The 24767-nt window shown below is 43.0% G+C and overlaps 1 long non-coding RNA gene across 1 annotated transcript; it reads right to left on the bottom strand.

The window, feature by feature from the left end:
• Positions 1-371: 371 nt before the first annotated feature.
• Positions 372-1679, bottom strand: LOC131740109 (uncharacterized). Its single transcript, XR_009330759.1, has 3 exons — positions 1607-1679; positions 678-1470; positions 372-590 (listed from the first exon to the last, which is right to left on the bottom strand). It is a non-coding gene; the product is annotated as an uncharacterized LOC131740109 (long non-coding RNA).
• Between the last annotated feature and the right edge of the window lie 23088 nt (positions 1680-24767).

Below are 24767 nucleotides of genomic sequence, written 5' to 3'. Positions count from 1 at the left end.
CTTTGGCACCGTCAAAGTCAAGCAGACTCATATTCATTACGACCCCCCTACGGTGACCATTGTGCAACAACAGCCTCCCGCACAGAAGGCCGACCAGGGTGCAGGCGTTGGAAGGTGCCGACTCGCAGAGATCTGTAAAGACAAGGGGAGCAGGCAGTCAGCTGTGAGCGCCCAGACGACAGGCGAGTACGTGTGCATTGCAAGGCTTACCAAGTAGTTCAGGTATCGCCGTCTCGCATTGCTGGTTAAAGCACTGGAGCTTGTTTTTTAGGGATGAGCCGCTCTGCGAAACAGACATGAATGCACACATGAGCCGATACTATAAAATACACAAAAAGACAAACAACAAGAACATCGCAGAAATATCTTGCCCATGGTCTTGTACCAATTGACGGTGCAGCGAGAGTTGCCTTTTCCCCTGCTTTCTGAACGATTTGAGGAGGAACATTAACGAGCGTATGTTCCGTTCAGAAAGTTTTACGTGGCTTAAGTCAGCCTCATGCAGGTACCGCAGGAAAGAAAGTACGTCCTGTAGGTAACTGTGGACCGTGGTAGGTTTCAATCCTGATCTCATCAACTCATCGAACCACCTGTAATGAAAGAAGGACATGGGACGTTCAGTGGTTTGTCTAAACAGACGGGGTCGATGGAGCTTGTACTTTACGAGTATTACTCACGACTGGCTCCGTGAGGCATGGCGCAAGAACCGCAAGTCGTTCCTGACTGGCCCCTCTGGTAACCTGGCCATGTGTTGCAAGAATAGTCGGATATGCTGAACCGCCTGTTTCGTGTTGTCCCGGCCCTTTGCAGTGGGTAGCGGTCCTGACAGAAACGCTCGGTACAGCTGAAGCGCTTTGGCTGAAAGGCACAGGAAAATAAAAAACGGGTTACACACACACACACACACACACACACATACAGAGTCTGAACTCATGGTCACGTTGGCTTCTTGGCTCGGGGCTTGAAGGTCCATGCTCTGTATAGGAGGAGGAGGAGGAGGAGGAGGAATCATCATCTTCAGATGTTGAGGACGGCGACAGGTATGTGCCGCTACAAGATGTGCTACTCTCTGGGCGTACCGAGCCAGTCCCAGTAGCTGCCGAGGTGTCCTCTGTGGCTCGTAGCTGTCGTCGCAGCCCTGTGACAGTCGGCAGCGTTTTTGTACATGCTGGCTCCCTTCCCGAGGGCATTAAAGTCAGCGGAGCCGACTCTTGGTGAACACCCGGGTCTGAACTGAGAGTATGCATTTTCTCGGTCGACTTATGTCTTTCCTCCGGCTCCTCCTGCATCCAATTATCAGTGACATTGCTTGTGGACCTTCGGTCAACTGTAGCTTTAGCCTTGGACATGAGTGCAGCATACTCTGGGTTGACTATCTGAATATCGTGAATCCTGTGCAAGTGTCGATCCAGTCGGGCAATATTTCTGGCAGGGCAGCCCTCCAATGGACAATTTAACTTTACGGGTGTTCTATAAAAAGGAAAAAAAACAACAGAAAAAACACTCAATTAAAACACAAAATCTAACTTTAAAAATAAATTAAGAAATAAACGTAAAAAGGTATTTAACAAACAGAAAGAAAGTTACAATACATTAACACGCTTACTTATCTGTGGTATGCTGGCGAACAGAGCAGTTTTTTTTCCGTGTCCATCACTGACTCAGGCTCTAGCCTGATGAAAGAGTAAATGACTGTCTGACGATCCGGCTTTATATCCTTATGGACGAGTCCACTGTTAATTGGACACGACCATTTTCCAGTGCTTGCTTAATTAGAAGTTGGACGGGATTACCCGCAGCTGCGGCCAACAAGGAGGCTGTTTTTTCTGCTGCGTGGGATCGACGAAAATAGCAGAGAATTAAGCTCACCCCACCCCCGAGTCTTCGGAAGACTTCGGCAACGTCACGGGCAGCTGCACGGCGGTTAGCCGTGGTCCCGTGTCCCTGGAGAAAAGCGATTAATTAATTAAATGCACGTCCCCCCCCCCCCCCCCGGGTGCACGAGTGTTATGAGGCCGGGCTGCAGTTCCGCGAGCTCGGGGTGAACACCTGCTCGTCCCCCCCGGGGAGCTGCACGGCGGGACAGCGATTAATTAATTAAATGCACGTCCCGTGTTCCCCCGGGAGCACGGGTGTTATGGGTCCGGGGCGGCGGGAGCTGTCCCCGGGGCCGTGGAACCCAAGCTGGGGCAGTAGGAGCAGAGGCCAGGGTGGTGGGAGCCAGCCCGGGGAGGCTGGAGCTGTCCCCGGGGCCGTGGAACCCTGCCCGGGGAAGTGGGAGCAGAGGCCGGGTTGCAGTTCCGCGATCTCGGGCTGAACACCTGCTCGTCCCCCCCCCGGGAGCACGGGTGTTATGAGGCCGGGCTGGAGTTCCGCGAGCTCGGCTGAACACCTGCACAAGCGCCGCTGCGGAGACCCGTTAGAAGCAGCCCCGGAGGCCAGCGAAAATAGCCGAGAGTTAAGCCCCCTCCCCGCCGTGGCTTCGGCTGCCTTCCGCCGCGTCACGTCAGACGGGACTCTGGTCATGTGATTTGCGACATGACCAGAGTCCCGTCCGTCTTGAAGCGGCGAGAGGCTGCCGAAGCCACGCTAGGGAGGGGGCTTAACTCTCGGGCTATTTTCAAACTCGGCGGGAAGGCAGCAGGGGGCTCCATTCACGGCTAACTCCCCGCGATCCCCGCTGACCGATCGGAGCCGGTTTAGCGCTCCAGGCAATCGGATACTTTAGCGCCTCAGCAGCGGGGGCGACGACCTCTAACATTCCCCGGGGAGCTGCCCGAGTGTAAGGCCGGGACCCGTCTGCTGGGGGAAAAAAATACCTGCACGTCCCCCCCGGGTGCACGGGTGTTATGAGGCCGGGTTGCAGTTCCGCGAGCTCGGGCTGAACACTTGCTCGTCCCCCCCGCCCCCGGGGAGCTGCACGGCGGGACAGCGATTAATTAATTAAATGCACGTCCCCCCCGGGTGCACGGGTGTTATGAGGCCGGGTTGCAGTTCCGCGAGCTCGGGGTGAACACCTGCACAAGCGCTGCGGAGGCCCCCCTGTCCTTAACCCTTTCAGACCTGGTGTCCATTACAATGTACATCACCTGTTTGAGCGTTTTTCGATTGTTTTCGAATTCCTGCAGAAATCTGATTTTTTTTAGCAATTCAAATAAGAGTAACAGCATTTGCGTTGGGTTCCCCGATGTCATAAATATTTTCCACCAGTAGATGGCAGCAGCCCCTAAGAAGTGGAGTCGATAACCATTCAAATACTTGAAAAAGTACATTTGGAAGAGTTTTGAAGCCATGCAACCAGGTAGAAACACCATTTCAAGGGCTGTAGTATCAGACTGACAGACTGTAACTGAGCCCAGTGTTTTTAGAGCGATTCCTGCAAAATTCAGCTTTTTTCCCATTCAACTAAGGCGACCGCTGCTTTAAGCCTATGGGGCATTTGGAACAATTTTGGCAGGCTCTCAAAGAATCAGCGAATGTGGTAGGTGGCTGAAAATTGCTACAGAGTACCTGTAGGACATGCAGATAAGTGGTGGAAAAGCACAGGTTGCTGGGCCTTTTGGTTCCGACGCTGCCCCTGTCCTTAAATGCCACTTCTAAGTGCATTGCAGGCCCCTTGAAAAAGTACATTTGGAAGAGTTTTGAAGCCATGCAACCAGGTAGAAACACCATTTCAAGGGCTGTAGTATCAGACTAACAACCTGTAACTGAGCCCAGTGTTTTTAGAGCGATTCCTGCAAAATTCAGCTTTTTTCCCATTCAACTAAGGCGAAAACTGCTTTAAGCCTATGGGGCATTGTGGCAGGAATGGCTGAGGGTCTGACGTCACGGCAGAAGAAGGGACAACCAAAACAAAAAGGTAGGATGCAGTGGCGCGGGCGCCGTTTTATTTAAAGCAACCAAAAATAAAATAAATATTTAAACAAAAGAACACTTGCTCACAGAGCAAAATAAAAGGGTAAACAAAAACAAATCACGAACACAAAATCCAAAATAAATAAACCATACAGGTCAGGCTGGGCAGTCGCTGTCACTGTTCCTGTATGCTATGATTTATTTAGTTTCGTTTTGTAACTCCGTCTCCTCTCACACACTCTCTCCTTCTGACACCCACCCCGAGTTGGAGATCTGCAGGCTTTTTATAACAGGTGACCATCTCCCGATTAGCAACAAATTAAATCACCTAATTAATTCGGGAGATGGCCACCTTCTGCACGAGTTTTAATTATTACTCCTGGCAGAGGACGAGCACCGATCTCGCCTCTGCCAGGACACGTTTTAAAAATAAACAAAACAACAACACGGCGCTACGCCGTCATAAATACAATACAATAAAACATACGGCGCTCGCCGACATAAATACAATAAATCATAATAAACAAAAACAATACTCTGCACAGGGGCGGAGGGGGAGACCCCGATCTAAAAATAAACAATGTACAGGGCTGCTCGCCCTGTTACAGGCATTAAAAACAATTTTGGCAGGCTCTCAAAGAATCAGCGAATGTGGTAGGTGGCTGAAAATTGCTACAGAGTACCGAAATTATATGCAGATAATAAATGTAGAAGCACAGGTTTATGGGGCTTTTGGTTGAAATGCAGCAGCTTGCCTTAGATTGACTCATACCGAAAGATTGCAGCATATTTGATAAGCACCTTTTTAAGTGTTTCTCGGCTGTGCGACCAGATAGAAGCTCCATTTAAATGGCTGTAGTATCAGAGAATTAGTCTCTAACAGTATTCAGTGGCCTTGTAATGAATCCTGCAAAAACTGATTTATAAGAAAAAAAAAAAGATTACTGGCAGATGCAAATTCACTTCTTTTTTTTTTATTTCTCTGGAACAGTATGTGCTAGAGAAACCATTCAAACAGTTCCTGCATCAGGGTAATAGGTAGCAATTGTGTACCAAATTTGAGACCAATCCGTTAAAAAACAGAGTTTTTATTCAAAAAAAGCAATTGTGTTTTGTGGATTTCAATGTTATCCTATGGGTTGTCTTCAAGTTGCGGTTTGGTGCAAAATTCTTATTTTCCCTATAAATACGAAACGCCAGGTGCTATCGTTTCAGGTAGGGCATTGTTATACAGATAAGGGTGTAATCTACACAACGAGACCGTTCCTGGGTTGTAATTCCACACCTGCACTAAATGGCACGTGTTATTGTGTCTTTTTTTACGGTTTTGGTGAAAACGCCTATACGTTTCAATGGGAATCACATTAAAATTAATATTTCAATAACCCCTGGTGCTACCACCTCATACGAGGTATCGTTGGATAGGTATGATTGCAAGCTACAAAACAACACCACACTCGAGTTCTATTCTATTCGACTGCTACACTAAATAACGACCTTAAATAGGTTTCGTTTACATTTGGCGAAACAACGTTCAGGTTTTTTTTTTTTTTTTTTTTTAATATTTAAATAACCACAGGTGGTATCAATTGAATCAAGGTATGCCTGGAAAGGTATTACTGCGAGCTACAAAACAAGACCTTTAGCACGGAAACGAGTGTGACCCTAACCCTAAACCCTAACCCTAACCCTAACCCTAACCCTAACCCCAAACCCAAATCTAACCGCAACCCTAACCCCAAACCCAAATCTAACCGCAACCCTAACCGCACGTCTATCCCCAACCCCTACCCCCGCTGCACCCCCACCCTTAACCCTAACCCACACCACACCCCGACCCAGACACTACCAGAGAACCGACGACTCAGCAACAGTCCAGCAACACTGCCCAGGAGAACCTACCAGGTTCACAGACACATTAACACGGACAAAAATAACATAGACTGGAGCCTGCAAACTAATAAGAACATTCTCATCATTGGGGACTCCAATCTCCACAGAATCCTTGACCACACGCACAGCCAAATACAGATTGAAAGCTACCCCGGAGCAAAATTCCTACATGCAGCCAACCTTCTGGACAAAGCCAAAACAGAAAGAGGAGTGACCAAAGTGATCCTATCATTCGGAATCAACAACAAGGACCAGAAAGTCAAAGAGACAGCGATCAAAAACCTACAAAGGATGTACAGGTCAGCAAAGACAACCTTCCCAACTGCAGAAATCAAAGTGCCACTGGTGAACTTCTCACGAGCACTAGACATGCAGGCCCAACGGAACTTGGAAGAACTAAACGGATTCATCTCAGCCAACCTACCACACATACCGCTATTACCAACTGAGAAATTTCAAGTAGGCGGAGACAACATCCACTGGACAATTTACCTTGATTCTGCTCAGGAAATTAACAGAATAATACAAACACTAACAGACCACAAAATAATTACTAGAAAACAGGCACACTATCTCAAGGGGGCAGACACACCCAGAGCACGCATTTTTTACATGCTACCAAAAATACACAAATCACCAGACACATGGACTATCCCACACACCATACCACCAGGCAGACCGATAGTATCGGATTGCAACAGTGAATCATATAGAATTGCAGAATACATAGACCACTTTTTAAACCCCCTATCCACCAAACACACTAGCTACCTTAAAGACACATATGACTTCATAGACAAAATTAAAACACTCAAACTACCAGAAACAGCTTTTCTCTTCACAATAGATATAGACAGCTTGTACACAAACATAGAGACCAACGCAGGCATTGCAGCTATCAGGAAATGTCTAAATCTAAATCCGGATCCAACCAGACCAGACGAGGAACTGATCAAACTCCTGGAAATCAGCTTAACGAAAAACGACTTTGAATTCGACAACCAATTCTACCTCCAAACCAAAGGAACAGCAATGGGGAAACGCATGGCCGATTGGGAAGAAACAATCCTCCCCAGATGCCCACACAGACCAACTCACTATTTCAGGTACCTAGATGACATTTGGGGCACTTGGACACATAGCATGGAGGAATTTACACATTTCATCTCGTTACTTAACACACACCACCAGTCCATCAAGGTAAAATACACCACACATAACAGCAAAGTAAACTTTTTAGACACCACCACTTACAAAGGACCACATTTTTCACAAACACACCAACTAGACACAAAAGTATATTTTAAAGAAACTGACACACACACTCTACTACACAAAACCAGCTATCACCCTAAACACACATTTAGAGGTTTAATAAAATCACAACTACTCAGATTCCACAGAATTTGCACACAACATACTGACTTCCAGGCAGCTACCAAAGTCTTATTCACAGCACTCAAGCAAAGGGGGTACTCCCGATCCTTCCTCAGAGGAATAAGGAAAACCTTCTTAGAACAAAAGCCTAGAGACAACAAAAAGATTATTCCACTTATAACTACCTACTCACATTTTAGTGTGGCAGCTAATTCACAGATAAAACAAAACCTAACCAACAAATTACAAGACACCAACCTTCTTACAGGACACAAGATCATCTCAGCCTACAGAAAAAACAAAAACTTGACCAACTATTTAGTGTCCAGTAAACTGCCTTCACTTAATCGCAAACCAACAAAAGCATCACGACACTTCAAGCAACTTTCCACCCTCCGGAGCCAATCCACAGGCATCACATACAACATTCCACAAACCTTTACACAAAACAGCAGAAACTGCATCTACGCAATACAATGCGATACATGCAAACTCATTTACATTGGAGAAACAGGCAACACTATCCAAGTAAGACTAATGCAACACATCTTTAATATCAAACACAAAAAAGAATCACAAACACCTCTAGTAGCACACTTCCTACAACACAACTTGGAATCTCTGAAAATTACAGGGCTGGAGAGGAACCAGAACTGGACAATTGGAGAAAGGAAATGGAGAGAAAAAGACTGGATCAACAAACTACAAACAACTTTCCTGCTAGGCCTGAACATTAGAAACTCCACGATAGACCTACACTAGAAAAGGAGATCCAAAACAAAATAACAAAGAAATAAATCCAAAAAGAGCCAGATGGCCAGCGCATCTTTCTTTCCCTGAAAAACCAACCAAGTGTGGAGTTCTTACGGAAACAAAGTTCCTACCTCACCCTAACCCTAACCCTAACCCTAAATCCTAACCCTAACCCCTAACCCCTAACCCTAACCGGCTTTTGTTTGTTTTCTGTGCTGCGGGCTCCGCCCTTCCCTGTGTCTTATAACAGCGGCTAATTTGAATCAGCTGCTCCGAGTTTCATATCATTATCAGAAAAAGTCACACCCCTGTTAGACTTTAAGATGCAGTGTTTTCTTATTAAAGCAATTAAAGATGTAATTTCTCCTCACTGCTTCTAACTGCTCTGTACTTGTCCACTTGTACTTCTCCCACGCTGTCGCCTTAGGATTTTGTCAAAAGCTTTCTGGAAATCTAAATAAACCTTGTCATATGCTTTGCAATTATCCATTGTCGATGATGCATCCTCAAATAAATCAAGCAGGTTAGTTAGACATGAACTTCATTTCCTAAAACCATGCTGACTGTCTCCCAGGATACCGTTACCATATAGGTAATTTTCAATTTTGGATCTTATTGTAGTTTCCATAAGTTTACATATAATAGAAGTCATGCTTATTGGTCTGTATTATTATTATTATTATTATTATTATTATTATTATTATTATTATTATTCATTTTTAGCAGATGCGCTTACACAGGGAGATTTACAGTTGTAATATAAAAAACATTTCAAGAATCACAGTACAAGTATTAATACAATTAACAGCAAGATAAAATACAATGACTTCAGTTCTATTAACTACAAGTATATGACAAAATACAATTCAATATCAGAGCAGATAACAGTGTCAGTGACAGTTACATCACGATACAACAGATTGAATAACACTTGTGGCAGATTACAGTACACTACTCTGTAAAGTACAGGATTAAATGCAGTAAAATAGGGAGCAGATAAGTGCAAGTAAAGTGCATTAAGGAAGAATGATAAAGTGTCCAGAGGGAAAAGTTCTACAGGTGCTGTCTGAAGATGTGAGTCTTGAGGAGGTGCCAGAAGGTGGTCAGGGACTGGGCAGTCCTGACATCTGTATGAAGGTCATTTCACCACTGTTGGGTGAGGGTGGAGAAGGAGTGGGCTCTGGAGGCAGGGGAGCATAGAGGAGCTACAGCCAGTCTTCTAGTGCAGGAGGGGCGGAGAGGTCAAGTGGGGGTGTAGGGAGAGATGAGGGTCTGAGAGAGCGGAGCAGTGGAGTTGCGTTGGAGAACCGAGGCAGAGAGAACACCAGGCGAGCAGCGGGGTTCTGGATGAGCTGGAGCGGATAGGTGGTGAATGTAGGGAGGCCAGCCAGGAGGGCATTGCAGCAGTCTAGGCAGAGGAGTACCAGGGCCTGGACCAGGAGCTGGGTGGCCTAGTTGGTGAGAAAGGGTCGGATTCTTCTTATGTTCCTCAGGAAGAATTGGCAAGTGTTTGCCAGAGTGGAGATGTGCTGGGAATACAAGAGGAAGGGGTCCAGGGTGACTCTGAGTTTAGTGAGTTAGTGACAGACAGGCGGGCGGTTTCAGTGGAGTGAGCAGAGCGGAAGCCAGATTGGAGAGGGTCGAGCAGAGTGGTTGGACAGGAAAGCAGAGAGCTGGCAGTGTACTGCCCGCTCAAGGGTTTTGGAGAGAAAGGGTAGGAAGGAGACAGGACGGTAGCTCTGGAGGGAGGTGGGGTCGAGGGTAGGTTTTTTGAAGAGGGGAGTGATGGAGGCTTGTTTGAAGGCAGAGGGAAATAGACCAGAAAGGAGAGAGGTGTCGAGTATGGAGGAGATGAAGGGAAGTAGAGCAGGAGCAGCAGTTTGAAAGAGGTCAGTGAGGAGGGGGTCCAGGGCACACGTGATGAGTTTGTGGCCCTGGAGCAGGGAGGAGAGGTCAGAGTCTGAGAGGGGAGAGAAGATGGAGAAGGAGGGTGAGTTAGTAGGGGATGCAGTGGGTATAGGGGTTGGAGCTGGAGGGGGTGGGGGGAGGGAGAGGTGTTAAGGAGTTTGCGGATATCTTAGATTTTAGAAGACAAGAAAGAGGCAAAGTATTCAGAGATAGAGGAGGGAGGAGGAGGGGGAGGGTTTAGGAGGGAGGAGAAGGTAGAGAATGGTTTACGTGGGTTGTTAGTGGAGTCTTGGATTATAGATTGGAAATAAGAACATTTACCAGAGGAGAGAGTAGAGGAGAAGGAGGAGATTAGGGAGCAGTAGAGGTCTAGGGTAGGAGGGAGTTTGGTTCTCTTCCATTTCTTTTCAGCAGATCGCAGTGTGGTTCTTGCTGAGCAGAGCACAGAGGAGAGCCAGGGTTGGGGAGGGGAGGGGCAAGCAGGTCGGGAGGTGAGGGGACAGAGGGAGTCAAGGGAGGAGGAGAAGCGGGTGGAGGTAGTAGAATCTACAGAGAGTTGGGAGAAGGAGTCGATAGGAGGGAGGTGAGAGACAGTGGTGGAGGCAAGGACAGAGGGGGAGAGCGGAAGTTAAGGCGAGAGGTGACAGTGGGGGTAGGAGGAGCAGGGAGAGAGGGGAGAGACAGAGAAAAAGAGATGAAATAGTGATCAGAGAGGTCCAGGGGTGTGACAGAGAGTGGAGGGGCAGCAGGTTCAGGGGAAGTTGAGGCCCAGTTGACGGACAGCTTTGTGGGTATGAGGGGATGGAGAGAGACAGAAGTTGAAGGAGTGAAGGAGAGGGAGAAATCCAACAGAGTGGCTGGGTTGGAGAGATGGATATTGAAATCACCTAAAAGGACAGTTGGGGTAGACAAAGAGGAGAGGGAGGAGAGTAGATAGTCGAGTTCATCGAGAAAGTGAGCAAGTGATCCAGGGGCATGGTACAGTACAATTAGCAGGAGTTGACAGGAAGAGGTTAGTTGAACAGCATGAAATTCAAAGCTGTGAACAGAGAGTGAGGAGAGGTCAGAGGGGACAGAAAAGAGTAAGGAGGGAGAGAGGAGAAGACCAGTCCCACCTCCCCGTCCAGTGAGACGCGGAGTATGGGACAGGAGGTAGAGAGAGGACAGGGCAGCAGGAGTTACAGTGTTATCAGGGGACAGCTAGGTTTCAGTGAGAGCAAGTTAATTGAGAGAGAGGTGGGAGGCAAAGGCAGAGATTAAATCAGCTTTGTTAGCAGAAGAGTGACAGTTCCAGAGTGCACCAGAGAGAGTGCAAGGGGGAGAGTGACAGGTGGGAGAGGCAGAGGGATGAGGTTAGAGTGGTTGGAAGAGCAGTGGCAGAGAGAGGACAGAGGACGAGTGAAAGGACAGAATGACAGGGATGTTAGAGACATCTGTAGTTACCTGGTTCGTTTTTTTCTCCCTTTTTGTGGATCGGTATTACGTTTGCAATTCTCCAGTCTGTCGGTACAACACCTGTGTCAAGAGACTGTTGCATGATCTTGATTAGTGGTTTGTAAATAACTTCTTTCATTTCTTTGAGTACTATTGGGAGGATCTCATCTGGCCTAGGGGATTTGTTTATTTTAAGAGCGCCTAGTCCCTTTAACACTTCTGCCTCTGTTATGCTAATGTTATTTAAACTGGATAGGAACAGGTCGACATGTCGGGCATGTTGTCCGTATCCTCCTTTGTAAAAACTTGTGAAAAGTAATCATTTAATATATTTGCAATTTTTTTCTCTTCATTTACGATTTGCCATTTGTATTTCTTAGACATTTAACCTCCTCTTTGAATTTTCTCTTGCTGTTATAATAGTGGAAAACCATTTTCAAATTAGTTTACACAGCTATAGCAGTGTCCCCCAGTGGTACACAGTATCTTTGTAAGTAACTTATGTTGTTTGCTTGTTCAACTTAATTGGCATTGCTGTCCCTGTAGCAATAAAAAATACTATTAGTTTATACTGGGAGAAAGCATTAGCAGAAAACATGTTTAGAAAAAACTGGGAACTACTAAAATACAAAATCAGAAGATTTACCATGAAAAGTGGCACAGAACTAGCTGAATCTAGACAAAAGGAGGAAACTCATGTCTTTCTACCATTATATATATATATATATATATGAATCTAAGATCTCTTTGGATTCAATAGAATACACTTCCTCAACAGTGCGGAACACAAAGGCATACAGAGCTAATAACAGGCAGCAGCGGTTGGAGTTCAAGACCAGTTCTCAGAGCCGACTATAGCACTGTGTTTATTAGTTTAATTATTTACGTGATCAGGAGGCTGTGTGGTCCAGTGATTAAAGAAAAGTGCTTGTAACCAGGAGGTACCCGGTTCAAATCCCACCTCAGCCACTGACTCATTGTGTAACCCTGAGCAAGTCACATAACCTCCTTGTGCTCCGTCTTTCGGGTGAGACGTAGTTGTAAGTGACTGCAGCTGATGATGTAAGTCGCCTTGGATAAAGGCGCCTGCTAAATAAACAAATGATGATCAATCACTGAGTCCATTGTAGACAGATGATGATCATATACCCAAGTGCATATGAACTGGAGTGAGAGAGTGTAAAGCTCTGAGTGCAGAATAATTGGGAGGTATGTGAGGTTGAATTATGAAAATCGACAACACCTTCAGTACAAGATGAAGCATTCCAAACCCAGCTTTATTAAAGCAACTCCAGCACAATGCATTGAGAATCCGTCCAGCAGAGGGCGACAGAATCAAACATTTCTACAGGATCCAGAAGTGTCCTCTATTTGCATACAATACATTTAACTCAAGCAATGTGTTTACCTTTCATTGCACATCTACAGAAGAATAAAAGGGTAAGAATTCCACAAACAAATTGAAAAGAAGGACAGTTCAGAGAACATCAAAACGGCTGTGTGCAACCCCGGCAGATCTAACACATAAAAGAGAAAGTAAGAAGCGAAAGGACCTCACAGCTACTGCAAAGTAAACCAAACACCTGTCCAAAAAACCAAGGACCTTCCTGCCCCAGCATCACTACAGCACTTTAAACAAGGACCTTCCTGCCCCAACATCACTACAGCCATTTAAACAAGGACCTTCCTGCCCCAACATCACTACAGCCATTTAAACAAGGACCTTCCTGCCCCAGCATGACTACAGCCATTTAAACAAGGACCTTCCTGCCCCAGCATCACTACAGCCATTTAAACAAGGACCGTCCTGCCCCAGCATCACTACAGCACTTTAAACAAGGACCTTCCTTCCCCAACATCACTACAGCCATTTAAACAAGGACCTTCCTGCCCCAGCATCACTACAGCCATTTAAACAAAGACCTTCCTGCTCCAACATCACTACAGCCATTTAAAGCACTTCAGTGACTGATCTGTACAGTATTGTGCAAATGGGCTTGCTTTAATCTGCACACTAAAAACAGTATGTTGTGTAGTTCTGCTTCCAGTGGTGGATATGAGTCATTCTTTACTAGATATTCTGTTACGAGCTGCTTTAATTCTTCAACAAGAAGAAAACAAGAAGAATAGCAAGAAAAACTAAAAAGGGTTTTTCAAGAGGTATTACACTGGAAATGGCTTTATGAACAAAAACTTCTTAACTGCTGTAATTCCATTATATGTTAGTGTGTGGCTGCAGATATAGCTGGCTTCCTAACCGTCAATGCTCCATCACTCCACTCCCTTGTCACGAATTCTGAGGGTTCAGATTTCTTTACGTACTCTTTTTATTTTGCTCAGCATACGCTCTTATCTCAGGGGAGACGTTAGGAGGACAGAGATGGTACTACTCCTTGTGGGGTATTTTTATTACGCTCTTGACCCCGCAATATATCCAGATGACTAATATAGCACCCAAGAAATTGACAGAAAGATTTTTACGAATCTGAGTATGATTAGTACTCGTTCGGTTTATTAACGGTTAAATATTGTATTGAGTAGCTACAGGCTACTTCGTATCCCCAGCTGACAGACGCACTGGGCAGTCCAGTGTCTTAACAGATATCAACGTTAACACTTTAATACATATACATACATATACATACATATACATACATATATATACATATATATATATATATATATATATATATATATATATATATATATATATATATATGTATTCAAGGCCGACAAGCAGGCCAAGAACACGTCACCTAAAGTACCCAATGGTCTATTTCAGCACATTCAACAAAATACTCTTATTTTCTAAACATAGCGTGAGTCCCTTATAGCAATACATGCAATACATGTGAGATAAAATAATAATTGATTAATGCTTACCCTTTAAAATAAATCGTAAATGGATATGGCTGTCTTCACCAGGCAAATGAAACTGAGTTCAATCAACTCAATTGTGTAGGCATGCAGAAGATGGACCACATTACCCTGTCTGGGATGAGTGTGGTACTCCATTGTAATTACTTAGGAGTTATATAGGTTTTTCATCTCATTGGAATACATGGGACGCCTCAATTAAATCCAGTCATTAATCTGTTGAGACAGCTCTTCTTCCTTTTACAAATAATAGTTTTCAAAAGATCCGGACTAACTTTTCAGAATAGGTGTCATGTACTCAATAAATTCAAGACTTCACATTTGTCTAACTCCAAACTTTATGATCTCACTCCTTGCTTTCCTCCGAGCCCCTCCTTTATCTGAAAAGTCAAGTGAACCAAAGTTCCCAGGATCTTGGTTTATAATATAATATAAAAACACTACTGTTATATGTGCATGCAAAACACTTTTTTTATATGTGTTATATATAAGAGATGTTCTTAATATGTGACATCATCTTCTAATTGATTATATGTTGCTAAATTAAAGGTATCTGTTTCTTTTAACCGCATATTTTTTCATCATTTTGTTAATGAGTCAGTTTTAATTCCATATACCATTGTCTAACAGAGTATTTGACAAAAGATTGTCTCATACAGTATTTAAGTCAATTAGTTTCACTAAGTTTAAGTGGTAATAGTTTTCATTACAATTTTTTTTATCCCTTAAAAGATGCACTAACCAGGCTCTGACCTGTACCTGACTCTGAGTATATGCGATTGCCATCAATTTCCACAGTCTCTTGTTTTTTCAAAGGCCAGAGTCTGTGCAAACACTTTATTAGATATATGACCTATCAATGTCTGTTAAGCCATAATTTTTGCATATTATTTCAAGATATATTCTTATCTGTGCTAAACCACTAATTCCATAAACCTTAACACTCCAAATCTATAAGACTTGCAGCTTTGTTAGAGTGGAATGTAATAAGACCCCTCCTTTCTCTACAGCCCATACTTCTTGATAAGGAGAGGGGCCCCTTTTTCAATGCAGCAGTTTCAAAGAACCACATTATAAGGACTCCGTCTACCATCATTAAACAATAGTATAGTGGATTAACAACAAAGTACATTATAGTATATCATTACAAACTTAACACAAAAACATAACACAACACCTTTTATATTCTATAATTCAATGGATATCATAATGTCTAGAGGACTTGTTGTTCAATAGGAGAAAGAAACTACCACTTTCCCATTTAATTAAATTGAATACTGCTCCAGCTTTTAATCTTCTTATCACTACAGTAAAGTCATGAACAAGCAATATTACTTGTCAGTTTTAAATAATATGTTTTCTTATTACAGCAAATACTTAAAACATATTATTAATCTTATGAAATCAAATAATTATTTTTAGTTTCAAATATCGTGCTGTCTAAAAAAGGGGTTAATCATTTATTATATTAATTTACAATACCTTTGTGTCTAATTTCTATTCTTTGACCATTATAAACTATAAACAGTGTCAATTAGCACTGAACCTTTTTTAACTATATATTAATTTACTTCAGTTTAACAGTTGCTCCTAGAATTTATAATATCACTTTATTTCTTTGGTGAATCCCTCTAAGATTTAAATCCAAATACAGGCCAAAATAACTGCATTCAACTCTTATATATTTTATAATGACTGAACTAGGTTTGACCCTGTCCTTTGTTCATACAAAATCCAGCCAAAACAGTTTTTTTCTTAAGACCTTGGCTGCTAAATTTTAATGTTAATTTATGTGTTGCAAAGAATTCCTTTCTTATCTTGTTTTTAGAAACATGAATTTGTAGGTGTGATTAACGTTCACTTTTTAGCCGGAATGGTGCTTTTTATCAAGCGTCATGCTTTCTGAAGATTAGATATACAAGCGGTAAATCGTTCATTATATATTTTCTTAGAAATTCCCAGATTACTAAGTACTTAATTAAGTGATTTATCCAAAACAAGAGTGGACTGACCTATTTCATGGGACAAGAGAGCCATCTACTGGCGGTACAAGGATACTCTTTCTTTATCCTTCCTTCAAAAAACCTCTAACACTTCATTTTTAAATCAAAGTACATTCCATATTTGAAATCGCCTAGTCACTGTCCAGCATATCCACACATTCCCAGCAGGATTCAGCTTCTGTACTAGGTTTCGCTCTTAGTTGGTTCCACAAGAAGTCCCTTGATCCAATGTTTCTCCAGCACAGGTGTGGATTTCCATGGTCTGACTTCATTCCTATAAGATACTTGGACACATTTAGCTGTACATATTATTTCTATATATTTCCTTTTGTTCACACCGGGTCATTTTGCAAGGTATGCGCTCCATCCAGAATTCTAAAAGAGGTCAAAACTCACTGTGATTCATATTTCTGGGCACTCAGTTGTTGCCGTGCCCTACATCATCAATTGGAAGACTTAACATAACTGAATCTGAATCAGTTGATGAACCGTGCACTGTAGCTTATTGAGATCCTCCATGCAAAGGAGTCCAATGTTTTACTACACGGAATAACTAGTTCAGTGTCACCTGCGACACCCTACACAATAACCTATTCATTGAGCATGAGAAGTGAAGCTGACACTGCAACATGAGGGCAGACTTCACAATGATGCAGCCGGCAAAGATTCTACAAGGAGCTCTCAGGAGGATACAACTGAACAAGTGAAAGAGAACCCAGTGCAATTCCTATCCTCCTCACTAGAGGGAGCCATTACAGCAGCATTCTTTACCTTGTGTGTATGAGTGTGCGAGTGCCCGCTGTCCCAAGGAAGACAATTTGCATAGAAAAGACACTTTGCATTGGCAGCACATGCTTCAGTGCTCTGGGAGTCTTTATAGCCCTGTGAGTTTAACACTTCATGATTGAGAGCTGTCCTTCATGTCAACACAATCTGAAACAACAATGAGTTTTATAATTCACTTCATCTGCTCGCTGATAATCTTCACTCACATTAAGAGATCATTTATTAAAAGGGCTACATTATAAAGAAAGTAGGTAATTAATGTGGATTCTCAAAGAAGCTCTAAATAGTAAACAAACAACTTTATGGCTTTGAGTATTTAACACAAAATATAACTTTTTAAATGTATTCTGAAATGCTTTTTATACAATGACTATTTTGAAATAAGCGTAATTACAGAATTGTATTATTTTAATTGCTCTTTTAGATTCCAGTGGACAGACTTTGACTCAGTCTCCATCGGCTAAATCTGTTCTCCCTGGAGATACTGTCACTATCAACTGCAAAGCAAGCAGCTCTGTGAGCAGCTACCTAGCATGGTACCTGCAGACACCTGGAGAAGCTCCTAAACTCCTGATCTATTACGCAAGCACCCTTCAATCTGGGATCCCAGCTAGTTTCAGTGGCAGTGGATCTGGGACTGACTTCACTCTGACCATCCGCAGTGTCCAGGCTGAAGATGCAGGAGATTACACTGTGTAACATTTTTTTTTTTTTGTTCCTGGGTAGTAAGTGTTATTTCCTAATTGCTTATGCCTCAAAAGTATAGAAAATGGCTATTATTCCCCACACTTTGCTTTTGTGACCAGGACAGTGATGTTTTGAAATTTACCTATTTTCCAGAACATTCCAGATAGATTCAGTGCTGAGTAAACTTGGAGTAACTTCTAGAACTTTCTAGAACTTTTCAGTAATATAAATAGTAGTATAAATACAGGGGCCTTAAGTCCACCAGTTCAGTTTAGTTCCAGCTGCCTAAGTGGATACATATCTGCATTTTCCTGAGATGGCATCAAGGTCATAGGAGACTTCAAAATGGTGGCATTCCTGATGGGTCTCCAAGGCGGTTTTACCAAGTTTCCCTGCTATCTTTGCCTGTGGGGAGGAACAACGTCAAGTGGGAGCCACTGGTGGACCCCCGGAAGGTGCTGATGCCACCACTGCACATCAAATTGGGACTTATGAAACAATTTGTCAGAGCTCTAGATAAGGAGTCGGCAGCCTTCAAGGACCTTCAAGACTTCTTCCCTAAGCTGTCTGAGGCAAAGGTCAAAGCCGGTGTCTTCGTCGGACCACAGATAAAGAAGATCCTGGAGTGCAATGAATTCCCCAAGAAGCTCACTAGTAAGGAGAAAGCGGCTTGGAACAGCTTTTTCACAGTGGTTCGGGGCTTCCTGGGCAATCACAAGGCCGAAAACTATGTGCAGCTGGTTGAGACTCTGGTGAAGAACTACAGCACAATGGGCTGTAGGATGTCCCTCAAAGTCCATATCCTTGATGCTCATCTTGATAAATTCAAGGAGAACATGGGAGCGTACTCGGAGGAGCAAGGCGAGCGCTTCCACCAGGATATACTGGACTTTGAACGCCGCTACCAAGGACATTATAACGAGAACATGATGGGAGACTACATTTGGGGGCTGATTCGTGAAAGTGATTTACAGTATAATCGTAAATCTCGAAAAACTACTCACTTCTAACCCTTTGCGGTCCATTTATTAATCGCGCGTCAGGCACGCCAGGTCTAATTAATTTTCACACGCGCAGTTAATTTTATACGCACTGTTTAAAAGTATTTTTTTTCACAGTCAAACGGGTTTAAATGGCCCTGCATATCAACAAAGCACACACTAGGCATCTCCAGCCCCGCCCCACCCTTTCGTTTGCTATAGCGTTCAGCTATGTAAGAAATAAATAATAATAATAATAATAATAATAGTCGTACATACCGATCGATCATCTCCCGATCACTCGTTTTATCACCAAACTCCTCAATAATGCGATCCAAGTCATTATTTTATTACTATAACATCTGAAAAAAGCTCTACAAATGTCCATGATAGTCTCAGTGCGCTGACGCACTCAGCCAGCTTGTTTACTATGAACGCCCCATTATCTGATACCTGATACCATGTATGACTAATCATGAAATACGCCTTTTTTTTTTTTTTCGACTTGTCTCGGCTCCTGTCGCTCCCACTCGGCAATTGAATGGTTTTCTCGGCTTTTTCCGGAGAAAAAACGACTAAACACCCGTTTATTGCGTTGCTATAATGATGTCGGACCCAGTCCGACAAAGGACCTGTGAGGAATAATTGCAATGTCGGACCGCAAAGGGATAAATCTTTTGTAGTCATTTTTGTATTACTTTAGTATAAATACATGTTAATTTGGATTCATATGTTGTTTTTTTCTGACTTTACGTGAACGAAAAGACACAAATTCATCCGTTTTCTCATTGGAAATAGGTAAATTTCAAAATATCACTGTCCTGGTCACAAAAGCAAAGTTTGTGGGGAATAATAGCCATTTTCTATACTTTTGAGGCATAAGCAATTAGGAAATAACACTTACTACCCAGGAACAAAAATTGTGTTACATAGTGTTATTACTGTCAAAAGCACTACAGCGGCCCTCTCACACAGTGATTCATGTCCGTACAAAAACCTCCCTCAGCTTGACTGCACAGCGACTGCACTGCTGCAGCTAGACCTTCTGCAGGTGCTGAGGGGGAAGGCAGTGACAGTTGCTCAAGGACTGGAATAGAAAAAAAGAACTTCATAAAACCATGACACCCAGCAAGAGTTATGTGTATTTATATTAAAATTAGACGCTTGCATATTTAAAATCACCATTACATACCATACATGCTAAACCTGCTCCCCAGTCCATTATTAACATATAAGTAATAAACACCCTTTGTTTCAATATGAGTGAGAGTTAAACACGACTCTGAAATACCTGGGAGTGATTGCAGCTCCCACAAGGTGCGCTGGACACTCACAGTGCCAGGGTGTGGCAGGGCAGGTCAGTTAAACAATCTGAATACATTTAACACGTCCAGTATACACCAACCCCAAATTATCAACAGACAACTCACCAAAGAGATGCATACAATACAATGCAATACAATACAATACAATACAATACAATGCAATACAATACAATACAATACAATACAATACAATACAATACAATACAATACAATACAATGCAATACAATACAATACAATACAATGCAATTCACATTTATATTGTGCCTTTCATCACAAGCATCACAAAGCGCTTCACAAATAAAATAGCAATTAAACAATCAATTCAATTAAAAACAGTCTAATACAAAATGCAATAAAATTGAAATTAAAAACACACAATGTGATCTTAATTGTAAAATTAGAAAAAACAAATAATAAGCTAATTGGTAAAAATAGAACAATTAATGAAATTGCAATTTATAAAAGAAGGAAATGCAGCTTTGATTAGAAAATTAAGATAAAGCTATTTTGTAAAATACATTTTCTATCTTGATTTAGAAACAGTAAGAGTCCCAGCTTCCCTGACAGAAGAAGGCAGAGCATTCCACAATGTAGCAGCTTTGGCTATTATGTGTACTACCCCCTTCCTTTGTTTATTAGCGTTTAACACTAGAAGCGCCAAACCAGTCATTTTAACAGGTAGCTTTTTTTAACAGAACAGCTGTAATATGATAATGAAAGACAAACGATCGTATAAGACTCAAAGGTTTTATTTATGAACATCAAATCAAACATGTGCATAGCAGAAACACCGTATTTAGATGGAAAACAAAACTTTTTTTTTCAAAAGGAGCAGTACAAAACAAGAAAAACTTAAATAAAACATAAATAAAATAATTTTACTAGTAACAATTTTGTAACGCGTCTCTGTACATACAAAATTGTATAAACATTTTATTTGTTTGTAAAAATAACATCAAAGGATCTTTTTTTCGAAAATAGTATATAATGCACTACTTCAAAACATAAATGACTATAATACAATAAACAATTTACTTAACATTTTTATTTAGCCTACATACCTGGCAGCTTTGTAACCTGTACAGTCCACACACAATACACGCTTCTCCATTTTCCCTGAGCATTTACCACACACATCCAAAGTTTTGTTGTCGTTGCATTTTGCAACCTGCCATTGTTTCCTTTTGCATGTGGTTGCAGCGGCTGCAGCACTGCCAGAAGGGGCATCTGTGTCTGCCATTGAACTGATCCATTGTGCTTGCCGAAGTTCCATGGCTAACTACAAGATGAAGTCCCTCCTGTTGCAGTTTTCCCCGGTACATTCTTTGTACAAAACATACGCATTGATGGCTGTCTGGTCCAAAATGTTATAAAATACAGCCACAGGCACTGATGAAATCTGCTTTTGACTGAATGCTGTCATGCCGTGTGATCTAGCATATCCACACTGAACATGTGGCATTGTAGTATTCCACTGTCTCAGGCTTTCATCTGGTCCAGCACATCCACACTGAACATGTGGCATTGTAGTATTCCACTGTCTCAGGCTTTCATCTGGTCCAGCACATCCACACCGAACATATGGCATTGTAGTATTCCACTGTCTCAGGATTTCTTTGCCATCGGTTTAGATCACCACTGTTTTGTGCATAGAGCTGAGAATGAACCTGCAGTGCTATACACAGGGAGGTACCTATGACTCAGAGAGGCGTGTTTCTCAAGCACTCAATGTAGATAGGTAGACGCCACTTGATCACGGGACTGATTGTATTGAAAAGGACAGGCAGGATTATAGGCTATATTTGATAAATAAATATGTATTGATATAACCAATTAAAATGACTGGTTTTGGCGCCTCTAGGTAAACATGCTTATCTGGCTTCCGCTCTGCTCACTCCACTGAAACTGCCCTCCTGTCTGTCACCAACTCACTTAAGTGTGCCCGAGCTGCCTCTCTCTCCTCTGTCCTAATTCTCCTCGACCTCTCTGCTGCCTTTGACACTGTTGATCACTCTATTCTACTATCATTTCTTGCTGACCTGGGGATCTCTGGCACTGCTCTGGCCTGGTTCTCCACCTACCTCTCCAACCGCACTTACCAGGTAACTGGCATGGAGCAACCTCCACACCTCACCCTCTCTTAACTGGAGTCCCCCAAGGGTCAGTCTTGGGTCCTCTCCTGTTCTCTCTCTACACCCGCTCCCTGGGCCCCCTCATCGCATCCTATGGTTTCTCATACCATTACTATGCTGATGATGCTCAGATTTTCCTCTCCTTCCCCACCTCTGACTACACCATCTCCTCCTGTATCTCTACCTGTCTGTATGCTATTTCCTCCTGGATGCACTCGCATCACCTCAAACTCAACCTCTCTAAATCTGACCTCCTTTTCTTTCCCTCCTCCTCCCTCTCCTCTGATCTCTCTATCTCTGTTCCTCTGGAATCTACCACACTCTCTCCCTCTTCCTCCGCTAAGAACCTTGGAGTCACCCTGGGCCCCTGCCTCTCTTATTCCCAGCACATCTCCACTCTGGCACGCACTTGCCGATTCTTCCTGAGCAACATCCGAAGAATCTGACCCTTCCTCACGAACTATGCTACCCAGCTCCTGGTCCAGGCCCTGGTACTCTCCCGCCTAGACTACTGCAACTCCCTCCTGGCTGGCCTCCCTGCGTCCGCCACCCGTCCGCTCCAGCTCATCCAGAACTCTGCTGCCCGCCTGGTGTACTCTCTGCCTCGCTTCGCCCACGCTACTCCACTACTCCGCTCGCTCCACTGGCTCCCGATCACCGCTCGCATCCAGTTCAAGACTCTTGTACTAGCCTACAGATGCCTTGACCAGACTGCACCCAGCTACATCCAGACCCTCATCTCTCCCTACACCCCCACTCGACCTCTTCGCTCCGCCTGCACTAGAAGACTAGCTCTACCTCCGCTACGCTCCCCTGCCTCCAGAGCCAGCTCCTTCTCCACCCTTGCTCCGCAGTGGTGGAATGACCTTCCTACAGATGTAAGGACTGCCCAGTCCCTGACCACATTCCGGCGCCTCCTTAAGACTCACCTCTTCAAAGAGCACCTGTAGAACTCCTCTGTTTGTATCCTGGGACACTATCACCCTTCATGTAAATGTGCTTTATTTTGCTCTTATCTGCCCCCTATTTTACTGCATTTAATCCTGTACTTCAGAATACTGTAATCTGCCAAGTGTTTAACCTGTAGTACTTTGTATTTAATCACATCCTGATGTAACTATCACTATTTAATCATATCCTGATGTAACTATCACTATTATCTGCTGTATTATTGAATTGTGGTTTGTCACACTTGTACCTTGCTTGAACAAAAGTTATTGTATTCTTGCTCTTATTCTATTACTTGTATTGTAACACTTGAAATGTATTTGCTTACGATTGTAAGTCGCCCTGGATAAGGGCGTCTGCTAAGAAATAAATAATAATAATAATAATAATAATAATCAATGTCTTGCAAATATATGTATTAGATATACTTATGCCGTTTGGCTCAAACAGCATAAGTATATCTAATACATATATTTAGGAAAAGTCACAAACGGGCATGCGCATTACATTCCGGAATGCAGAATAATATACATTTTAAAACTCAAAACGCTTTTCGCTTCTAGTGTTAAAATCTTTTCACTGCACAGGTTCTTCTATTGAGGCAGAAGAGTCAGGAGAGAGTGCTGTATCAATAATAATGTGGCAGGAGACAGTCATAAAGTAGAACATTATATTGTATTAAAACATTGAGACAATGGAATGATTTAATGTTGCACTTCCCATTTACAATCACTAATCTTTTGATCATTAGTCATCTTGATTTAATCACAGAGTACTGTTTCACTTGTTTACCATCAACTGGATTATCACAGTTAGACAGTCTGAGTGCAGTTAAGAATCACCTAATAGACCCATGGAAAGCTATCTTACAGAACATGCTTATAATCCACAGCATTCCAGATGCCCTCAAGTAGACTTTTAAAAAGCTTACAGAGGGAGGCATCAGAGAACATTGTAGGTGTTTGAGTTGAATCTGTTGAACTCAATACAGGACACTTGACATGTTTCTGATGCTGATGTTAAACAGTGTGTCACTTCTCATGGGAATCATGGGGTTTAGTGGATTCACCATGAATTCACTTGGAAGTGTTTTCAGTGTCAATGTGCCTCCTGAACTCATTCCTTGTGTTCTTCACCAGTCCTTCATGTCTAATTAATGAACCTCACTCTAAAGTGCTGGCAGCACTAACCCCCCCCCCCCCCCCAATCATATGGACTCACAGCGGAGTTCACGGTTCAGCTCTCATATAGCTATTTCTAACAGGATTTGCATGAAGGAAGGTTCTTTGCATACCTGTGCATGCTTCATTGCTCAAACCCTTTTAACTGAAGACACACATTATTGTTCAATCACTGTTGAGACCTTTCAGAGCTCCTGAAACACACAAGAAAATGATGTCCTTGTTTCTCCTGGTTGGGACGCTTCTTATAATCTTTGCCCAGGGTAAGAGTGAAAGTGGAGATTTTAAACACACAGCAATGCATTCTTTACTGCATAGTTTTTAAACATAGATTTTTATTATTATGTAACTCTTTCTTTCTGTTCCTCAGTCTCCAGTGGGCAGATCACTTTGACCTAGACTCCTTCAGCGCTCTCTGCTCTCCCAGGAGAAAGAGTCACTATCAACTGTAAAGTCAGCAGCTCTGTAACTGACAGTGATGGTGACAACATGGCCTGGTACCTGCAGACACCTGGAGAAGCTCCTAAACTCCTGATCTATGATGCAAGCACTCTTCAATCTGGGATCCCAGCTCGTTTCAGTGGCAGTGGATCTGGGATTGACTTCACTCTGACCATCAGCGGTGTC

This window comes from Acipenser ruthenus, chromosome 1 (genome assembly GCF_902713425.1).
Source record: "Acipenser ruthenus chromosome 1, fAciRut3.2 maternal haplotype, whole genome shotgun sequence".
Taxonomy (NCBI): domain Eukaryota; kingdom Metazoa; phylum Chordata; class Actinopteri; order Acipenseriformes; family Acipenseridae; genus Acipenser; species Acipenser ruthenus.
The sequence above is the reverse complement of the archived record's forward strand: the minus strand, read 5'-3'. Positions and strand labels throughout refer to the sequence as shown.